This window comes from Loxodonta africana, chromosome 8, assembly GCF_030014295.1.
Source record: "Loxodonta africana isolate mLoxAfr1 chromosome 8, mLoxAfr1.hap2, whole genome shotgun sequence".
Classification (NCBI taxonomy): Eukaryota; Metazoa; Chordata; class Mammalia; order Proboscidea; family Elephantidae; genus Loxodonta; species Loxodonta africana.
Genome location: NC_087349.1, coordinates 64465051 through 64475416, shown reverse-complemented (window position 1 = coordinate 64475416; position 10366 = coordinate 64465051).

Here is a 10366-nt window from a genome sequence, read left to right as displayed (position 1 = left end):
TTTTCAAGAGCTGTTTCTTTCCCTTTGCCACACTCCAGAAGCAACTTTTGAAATGGATGGCTGCTCTACCTGCAGTGAGGTTGTGGCTAAAGCAGAACCTCCAGGTGACTTACACAGGACATGTATGAACAAGAAAAATACTCTTATTGTGTAAAGCCACTGAGATTTTGGGGTTTTTTTTATTATTGCAGCACAACCTAGACTATACTGACTGATAACTATGTGATGCACATACATGTCCATTCTAAATACCTGTCTCATTACATGTAAATTAATGTTTTTGTGCTGCGTTATCATAGGTTTTCTATATTTTAAGTCAATTTCTACAAAGTTAGTAAAACATGTGGTCATTGTAGATCTTCAGAAGACATGGTGAAAAGGTTTAGAAGGGGTGCAAAAGGGATGAGTTTGCATTATTAGTTGACTCTGAGATACTATCAATCCATCTTACCTTCTTAATATCTCTTTAAGTGATTCCTCATGCTCTTTCTGATTGCTCTGTGTAACCATTGCCTAAGGTTCCCATTTTGCTTCGTTATTTTTACTCTAATTACTACCTTAATATTTTACCAACTTCTACACACTTCCATCTACAGCCAGTTAGGTGATTTTAACATCAATTTTCCTATAAGAGGCATTATTCCTGAACTTGAAAATTGGTGAAGATTTATGTGCCTAATAGCCTGCTGGTTATTTCCTTCTGAGAAACTTCACATCTCACACACAACATGCTTGAAAAGCAGCTGACACATTTCTCAACAGATAAAAATACTCATTTTTGACATTTAATTTGTAACCTATATTCCGTAAACTGCATGAAGTACATTAATCTTAAGCAAAGAGTTAAATGATTTTCTGTACATGTATAAAAAGAGAAATTACCAACTGGATAAAGCTATAGGACATTCCAGTAAGATTTCCTAAAAGCCCTTCCCAGATAATCTCCCCACCCTGCGGTAAGCATTCTTCTGATGTCAATCACTATCAGTTTTGTCTATTCTTCAACTGCATACAAACGGAATCATAGCCAGTTACCCATCAAGTCAGTTCTGACTTATGGTGACCCCATGTGTGTCACAGTAGAACTGTGCTCCATAAGGTTTTCAACGACTGATTTCTGCTGAAGTAGATCACCAGGCCCTTCTTCTAAAACACTTGTGGGTGGACTTGAATCTCCAACCTTCCATTTAGCAGCCAAGTGTGTTAACCATTTGTACTACCTAGGGACTCCAAATGGAATCATATTATACATATTCTTTTGTGTCTATCTTTTTTTTGTGTCTAACAGTTGTATGTATTAGTAACTCATTCATTATATACTGCTGTGTAGTATTGTATTGTATGAATCAATCATTGCCCAGTTGATAGACATTCGGGTTACTTCCAGGTTTTGGCTATTTTGAATATAATTGCTTTGAACATTCTTGTACATGTGGACATGTGGATTCATTTTTCATGAGTGTATACCTAAGACTAGAAATGTTGGATCATAGGGTAGAGGAAGAGTTAGGTTCACTAGACATTGACAAACAGGTTTCTTAAATAGTTTTAAGTTTGCTTCTTTTCAGTGTGTGAGAGTTCCAGTTGGGTCACATCTCATCAACATATGATATTCAGTCTTTTTATATTTTAGCCATTCTAGTGAATTTGAAATGGTCTTTCATTGTGGCTATAATTTGCGTTTCCCTGTTGAATAATGATACTGGCTATTTAATGATGTTGATTAACTTTAAATTATTTAATATGATTTAATAATATTGTTTTTACATATGCTTATCGGCCATTTAGATACTCTCTTTTCCGAAGTGTTCAAGTTTTTCACCTATTTTTAAAACCGGGCTGCCTGTATTTCCTTATTGAATTGCAGGAGTTATTTATATAGTCTGGGTAGGAGTGCTTTATGAGATATACGTATATATGTATTGAGAATATCATCTCCCAGTCTGTAACTTGCATTTGTACCATCTTAATGGTACCTTTTGATGAACCAAAAAAAAAATTCCAGTTGCCCTTGAGTCAGTTCGGGCCCGAGGCAACAATTCTTAATTTTAATGAAGTTCAGATTTTGTTTTTTCATTTGTATTTGCTGGGGTTTTTGTGTGTGTGTGTTCTGTTGAAGAAATAGTTGCTTATGCCAATGTCACAAAGATACTATCCTATGTTCCAGAAGGTTTATTGTTTTAATTTTTATATTTAGGGTGATGATCCACTTCACATTAGATTTTAAGTATCATGTGGAGGGTCAGCTCTTTCCCCCTTATGGATATACATTTGGCTCAGCATTGTTTATAGAAAGTATAATCCATTTCTTTTTGAAATGAATTGCTGTCTTTGTCATATCCAAAAACTGGTGGTATGTGTGTTGGTCTATTCCATCCTATTCAGTTTCATTGCAGTTTTTGTCTATCCCTTGCACTAATATCAGATGGTCTTAATTTTTGCAGCTTTATAGCAAGCCTTAAAATCTCGTAGTGTATGCAGAGGCTTAGCATGGGGGTGTGGAGGGGGAAACTTGGCCCCGGGCGCCAGACAACGCGTCGAATGACATTCCTAGGCACCACAAATATGAAAGAAGCCGGACTGAAGCAGCCCTGCTAAGAGGAGGGAAAGTGTTTCTGCTGAGGCATGGCAGCTATCAAGGTCTATTCATCTTGAAATTGAGGGAGGGGCACAATTTAGAGATCACCCCTGGGTGCTCCAATGGGGGGGTGGATTTAGAGATTGCCCCTGGGCGCTTGTTACCCACCCTAGGCCTCTGAGTGTATGCCCTATGACTTTGTTCTTTTTCAAAATTTTCTTGAGTGTTCTAGATCTTTGTGGTATCCTATGCATTTTAAAATCACCTTTTCAATTTCCTTTGGGAATTTTCTGCTGGGATTTGGGTTATGATTATCTGTAGATAATTTTACCAGTAACCAAGAGCTTAAACTTATCAGGTCCATGGACATTTACTAAGATTTTAACAAATGTATTTGTACAGTATTTGTGGGGCTGTATATTTTTATGTTTTTTTAATGGTTAGGACTCTGAAGCAAAGAACACTGAAACTTCAGCTAAAAGACAAGCCTGGGAAGGTAGGTGATAGCTAAAAAGATAGTGGGAACTATGAAGAGATTTATGGTCATGTGAGTATCTGTTTACATTTCAAGAGGATGAGTCCTAGAGCCTTGTAGATAAAACCCTGGGCTGTAAACTCTGAGAAGTTTGTCTTATCTTCCCCCTTTGAGACATTTATTTATATTCCAAAAGGCAAGAACCCAGGATCCTTCCTTTTCTCTTCTCGAGAAGAAAAGTTTCTTTCCCGCATAGCTGTCCCTCTCCTACATAAACTCTAGATTCATATTTTCAGGGTTCTTTGCCTACAGTACAGACTTCAGTAATTTTAAAGCGACACCTATTCTGGCTGTCATCATATCTCCTCAGAAGGGAGAAGTGGGGCAAATGGGAACTGATGTGGTTATTACTATAAGTAATAATTAACTGGAAAGCCTGGTGGTATAGTGGTTAAGAGCCATCTCTGCTAACTGTAAAGGTCAGCAGTTCAAATCCATCAGGTGCTCTTTGGAAACTCTATGGGGCTGTTCTACTCTGTCCTATATGGTCACTATGAGTCGGAATCGACTCGACAGCAATGGTTTTTTATTTAATAATTAATTTGTCCCCGTCCTGAAAACCTAATGTCTACTTTCAGGTAATCCACATAAATATAGATACTGAAAACACAAATTTGTTATACTGTTTAGTAAACAGGTTTAGTAAACATCTTCCAATAGATATATTCCCAATTATCTGATGTTTTTAAAATTCCAAATATAAATGGTAGTTGTAAATTTCTTTTTCTAACAGTTTGTTGCTAATATACAGAAATACAATTGATATTTATATATTTAACTTGTATGCACTAATCTTGCTAAATTCATTTACTAGTTTAATCATTTGTTTGTAAATTATTTGCCACTTCCTTCGTATAAAATTATATGGTTAAACTTTTTTTCTCCCTTCCCTCTCCCTTTTGGGTTCTGGTGGTACAGTGGTTAAGTGTTTGGCGCTGACCAAAAGATTGGCAGTTCGAATCCACCAGCTGCTCCTTGGAAACCCTATGAGGCAGTTCTACTCTGTCCTATAGGGTTGCTATGTGTCGAATCTACTCAGTGGCAATGGGTTTGGTTTTTTGCCTTGATGTACTAAGACCTGAAACATAAATAAAATTATAATTATACTCTGATTGTCTTGTTCTACATATGAGGGGGAAAGCCTTTAATGTTTCTCTATTAAGATGGAGGCTTGGTGGTGCAGTGGTTAAGAGCTCTGCTGCTAATCAAAAGGTCGGCAGTTTGAATCCACCAGTTGCTCCTTGGAAACCCTGTGGAGTAATTTTACTCTGTCCTATAAGGTCGCTATGAGTCAGAATCAAGTGGATGGCAATGGGTTTAGATTTTTTTATTAAGTATGATAGGTTCTTTGTAGATATCCTTTTTCAGATTAAGGAAGTTGTATTCTATTGCTGGAAACCCTGGTGGTGTAGTGGTTAAGAGCTACAACTGCTAACCAAAAGGTCAGCAGTTCAAATCCACCACGAACTCCTTGGAAACCCTATGGGGCAGCTCTACTCTGTCCTATAAGGTTGTTACGAGTTGGAATTGATTCGCCGGCAACGGGTTTGGTTTGGTATTCTATGCCTAGCTTACTGAGAGCTTTAACTTTTTATAATATAAATAGATGTTAAATTTTTTTAAATGCTGTTTTTTCCATTTATCGGGTTAATCAGATGTGTTTCCCCCCTCCCCCACTGGCTATGTTTCAAGACCTCAATGTAGATAGTTTTTTCTCAAAGCTCTGAAGATGAAGGACTTTGAGAGGACTTTAGTCTAGGAAAGGACAACTCCAGTTCCAAGGTACTGCACTGACTCTACCTTCAGCATTCTGTGATTTAGTGAACTTACCTCTGTACCTTATTCTGTTGGCTTTTGACTTCCACCTTTCTTGACTTGTACCCCTAGCTCTGACTTACACAGTGTAGCCACTAGCCAGCCCCACACAACTTCTTCGTAGACTAATTAAAAAAATTGATCATACACAGTTGTTTTCACTTTTATTTCCAAGTATTGTAATCATATGGTTTGAAAACTGAGTGCTGTAAGCAGCCAAAAGTGGATTTATCTATTTTTGAATTATTCGTGGATTTTATATAAAACAATTTTTAAAATGTAAAGGTAAGCACAATTATAGGTGTTAATTACTGAGTGCATTTAGTAGCGCTAACCAAAACATGTTTATGAACACATTATGCAAATTAACAAATTTATTTAGCACAATGATAATCATCCTTTTAAAGACGCAGTCCATACTTTTTGCTTTAATCACACTTCTAGACCAATAGGTAACAAATATTTTTTAGCCTTTTATTAGTTTTTGTGTGTAAGAGTTGTGCCTCTAAATCCTGTCTGGCCCTAGTACCTTATCAGTGTCAGCTTGTAGGAGTAGTCTTTGTCCACTGAAGACTACCACAGCTTATAAGGATCAATATTTCAAGGTTGTATACTTTGTATATACCTAAAACCTACAGCTATTTGAGTGGGAATATAGAGTCAGAGGTGTGCTAAACATGTCTAGGGATATTTTAATAAGGCTATCATCAGATGTGGATCAACACATTAACATCATCTAATTAAATATGTGAGAAACATACATCCAGATGAGTGAGTGTGACAGAGTCAGTGTGTACACTAATCATGGTATTGTTTTTTCCTTTAATATTTGTTAGATTAGCCAGAGAAGTCTTTTGAGCCTGGAAATGTCTTTGTGGGAAAGTTTTAACCATGTCAGAATCAACTAACAACAGAATGGCAACTAACAACAACAACAACCATTTCTTTAACAGATATAGAACTATTTAGAGTATCTGTTTTTTATGGGCATTTTGCCTTATGTAAGCAAATTTATGTCTTTTAAGAAATTTTTCCATTTTTGTATCAGTTTTCTAATTTATTGGTGTAATGTTATTCATAATAGTCCCCTAATATTCTTTTAATATTATTAAGATCTAGAGTATTGTCCTTTCTTTTACTCCTAGTATATTTGTGTTATCTTTTCCTTCATTAGACTGAATTGAGGTTTACTAGTTTTGTTTATCTCGTTCAAGAACCAGCTTTCAATTTCAGTGATTTTTTTCTTTTAATTTTCTTTGAATTCTTCTCTTATTTACTATTTTCTTTCTTATGCTTGTTTTAGGTTTAATTTTTTCTTTTTATTTTTTAGTTTTTAAAGTAGAATCTTAGGTCATTAATTTGAGGACTTTCAATCAATCATGCCTATGTAATGAAAAACTCCAATAAAAACTCTGGACACTGAAGTTCAGGGAGCTTCCTGTTTAGTGAAAAATGTTGGTGCTTGGGTGGGAGACATGATCCTTTTTGGGACATGGAAGCTTCATATTGGGAACCCACCCGTACCTCCCTCTACATGTCTCTTGATTTGTATCCTTTTTGCTGTACTAAAACTGTAATAATAAGCATAGCACTTTCCTGAATTCTGTGAGTTGTTCTAGAGAATTATCAAGCCCAGGGGGTAGAGTTGTTGCTAGGCATGGTCCAGTCAGTTCTGACTCATAGTGGTCCTATGTACAACAGAATGAAACACTTCCTAGTCCTGAGCCATCCTCAGAATCTCTGCTATGCTTGAGCCCATTGTTGAAGCCACTATGTCAGTTCATCTCATTGAGGGCCTTCCTCTTTTCTGCTGACGCTCTACTTTACCAAGCATGATGTCCTTCTCCAGGGACTGGTCCCTCCTGATAACATGTCCAAAGAACATGAGACAAAGTCTCATCGTCCTTGAGTCTAAGGAGCATTCTGTCTGTACTTCCTCCAAGACAGATTTATTCGTTCTTCTGGGAGTCCATGGTATATTCAATATTCTTCACCAACACCATAATTCAAATACATCAATTCTTGTTTGGTCTTCCTTATTCATTGTCCAGCTTTTGCATGCATATGAGGCGATTGAAAATATCATGGCTTGTCAGTCTTCAAAGTGAGATTCCTGCTTTTCAACACTTTAAAGAGGTCTTTTGCAGCGAATTTGCCCAATGCAATATGTTGTTTGATTTCTTGTATGCTACTTCCATGAGCACTGATTGTGAATCCAAGTAAAATGAAATCCTCAACAACTTCAATCTTTTCTCCATTTATTGTAATGTTGCTTATTGGTCAAGTTGTAAGGATTTTTGTTTTCTTTATGTTGATGTGGCTAGGTTTCAAGGGCAATTACAACAACACAGATCTGGCAGAAGCTACAAAGCCTTTGCTAACAAAGTCTCAGAAGTCATGTAAACTTCATTCCTGGCCAGGGCCTGATTAAGACATGTGAGAGCCCTAAACACTGATAATCGGTGGTGCCCCTTCCTCTGCTTACTCACCTATTCGAATGGGATATGTGAGTTATAAAAATAGTATACTCTCAAAAGACCTGCCAGGATAAGGGGTTTCAATTACATGGGAGGTGACTGTAGGAGACAGATGCCAATGAAGGTGTTAAAGTGGTAAGGGACCTCATAACTTAAACAACCTTTTGTGTGAGCACCCTCATGACCTTATGTGAACTTTATTTCTGGCCCGCACATTCTTATGCACTGGAGTTGCTATCAGTTTAAATTTGTGCCCTGCCAGTTCCCTTCCAATGCAGTGCTCACTTTTCTTTGTGTCCTGTCTGCTTGGAATCTATGGGTCTTTTCTTTGGACAAGTGGTGCCCCAGAAGCTTCTCGGTGCAGGGAGCCTGGGTAAAAAGGATGCGCTCTTCTTCTAGCACTATTTTCTTGGTGGTAATGAGGTCCCCTCCCCCTGCCTCTCTGCTTGATTCTCTCTTTTATATTTCAAAAGAGATTGACTCAAGATACAACATAATCTTGAAGATTGCTTCCCGCCTCATTACCATAACTGCCTGTAATCCTGTCTCGTTAACATCACAGAGCGAAAGTCACATCAGATGACAAAATGGTGGACAATTACACAGTATGGGAATCACGGCTTAGCCAAGTTGACACACATTTTTTAGGGACAAGATTCAATCCATAACACTTATTATAACTAATATTTTTTGCAATATTAATGACAAAGTTGCATTCTATTTCATATAAATCTTAGATGATTATTTAAATAAATATTTCATTATATTCAAAGTCTAATGGCACATTTTTAATTCCAAATATCTTGACCTTTGAGTTTGTAATTTTGAGTCATCTTTTATATAACTGGACCACATCCTTAAATATATTTTTTAATAAACTTTAATTATATGCAATAAAGTACACATCTTTTAAGGGTACCCCTTAATGGGTTTTGACAAATGTATACAACTGGGTAAACAATCACTGTAATCAAGATTCAGAACATTTCACAATTATTCCAAAAGGATCCCTCATGCTCCTTTAAGTCAACCTCCATCCCCTACCCCAAGCACCCATTCATCTCCTTCCTGTCACTATAGATTAGTTTTGTCTCTTCTAGAATTTAGTAGAAGTGGAATCATACAACATGAACTCTTCTGTGTCTGGCTTCTTTTGCTCAACATACTTTTGCAATTCATATATGTTGTATATATCAGTAGGTTTGTTTGGTTTTTTTTAATTGCTGAATAGTATTCCAGTTTATAAATATAATATGATTTATTCACCTGCCAATCAGTGGACTTTTGAGATGTTTCCAGATTTAGGCGATAAAGATGATTATTCGTGTTCTTGCATGAGATTTTATTGGACATATCATTTCTCTTAAATATATACCTAATAGAATTTCTGGATCATGGGGTAGATGTATTTTTAATGTTATTAGAAACCTAAGAGACTTTCAAAATGGTTGTACTATTGTCCACACTCGCCAGCTGCATATGAACATTCCAGTTGTTCCACATTCCTGCCAATACTTGGTAATATCCATGTTTTCAATTTTAAGTATTTTAGTGGTGACACAAATATTGAAGAAATAATAACTGAAATAATTTTTCCAAATTTGATGAAAACTATGTACCCACAGATCCACGGAACTCAAGAAGAAGAAACAAAGAAAACTCTGCCACGGCACCTAAAATAAATTACTGAAAATCAGTTTTAATGAGAAAATGTTAAAGCAACTAGAAGAAAAGGACACATTATGTACAAAGAACAAAGATGTCGGTCGACTTTTCTTCAGAAAGAATACAAGCCATATGATAATAGATAGGCATCTTTACCATGCAGGAAGGAAAGAAAAGGCCAACTTAAATTTCTATACCCTGCAAACTACATGTAATAAAAAATAGGTCAAAATAAAAAAGTTTCAGACATATAAAAGATGAGAGAATTAATCACAAATATACCAGTACTATAGGAAATGTTAAGTGTAGTCATTCAGGCAGAAGGAAAATGAGATTAGATAGAAATGTAGATTTGCACAAAGGAATGAAGAGGACCTGAAATGACAAATATTTGGATAAATATAAGCAGTTTGTGGGGTTTTTTTTCCCACATTTTTCTTTATCTTTGAAATTTAGACACATGCTGGAATATGTTCTGATGCTTAGCTGATTTTTTTCTGTTAAATGATTATTTATTTTACTTTATAGTTTCAAGTCTTTCTTTCAGGATGGCCTTTCTCCTCTACCCGATGGATCTTTCCTTCTTCATAATATTATTATGTAGCAACATACAGGCCTTACTTCACACTCACTTTAATTAATCCTATGTACTACCATAGCATTTTTACTCTGTACTTTATGGTCATTTAAAAACATATTTGTTTCCCACACTAGAATGTTTCCTTTAGATTCCATCATTGTGTTCCCTACACAGTGCTTCTGGCACATAATAGGTCCTCAAAGAATGCTGATATAATTAGTTTAAAAATTAACAGGCTCTTAATAACCAGATCCCTATCATAGTTTTTTTTTGTATTGATTGGCCTGTTCTGTTCATCACTGCGTACTCGAGGCTATGCACCAGGGCCACCTTGCACAGTCGTGCTGTTTATACACTGCACACATGTGTCTGGATGAAGGGGTGAGGAAGAGCTTAAATTCAGCTTGTGCTGAATTTATCAGCCCCAACACCAGTACGTCATATCCTCAGAGGCAGCGGCACTATTTTAAATCATCTGAAGAGACCATATGGACTAGCGGCTGCCCTGCCCATTACAATGCCTGGGTCACAGGGTTCCAAATAACAGCTGTTGGACATGTTCTGACTTTTTGCTCTGAAGAGTTTTAAACCAAAATTTTAAATAAGTACCTTGAGTTTTTTTTCCATGCCCTTTGTAAGAAGAGAAATTTGCTTTGCGTAGCTTCAGGTGTTTGAGCAGCACCGAGCACAACTTAGTCCGTTACAAGGAGTTTAGA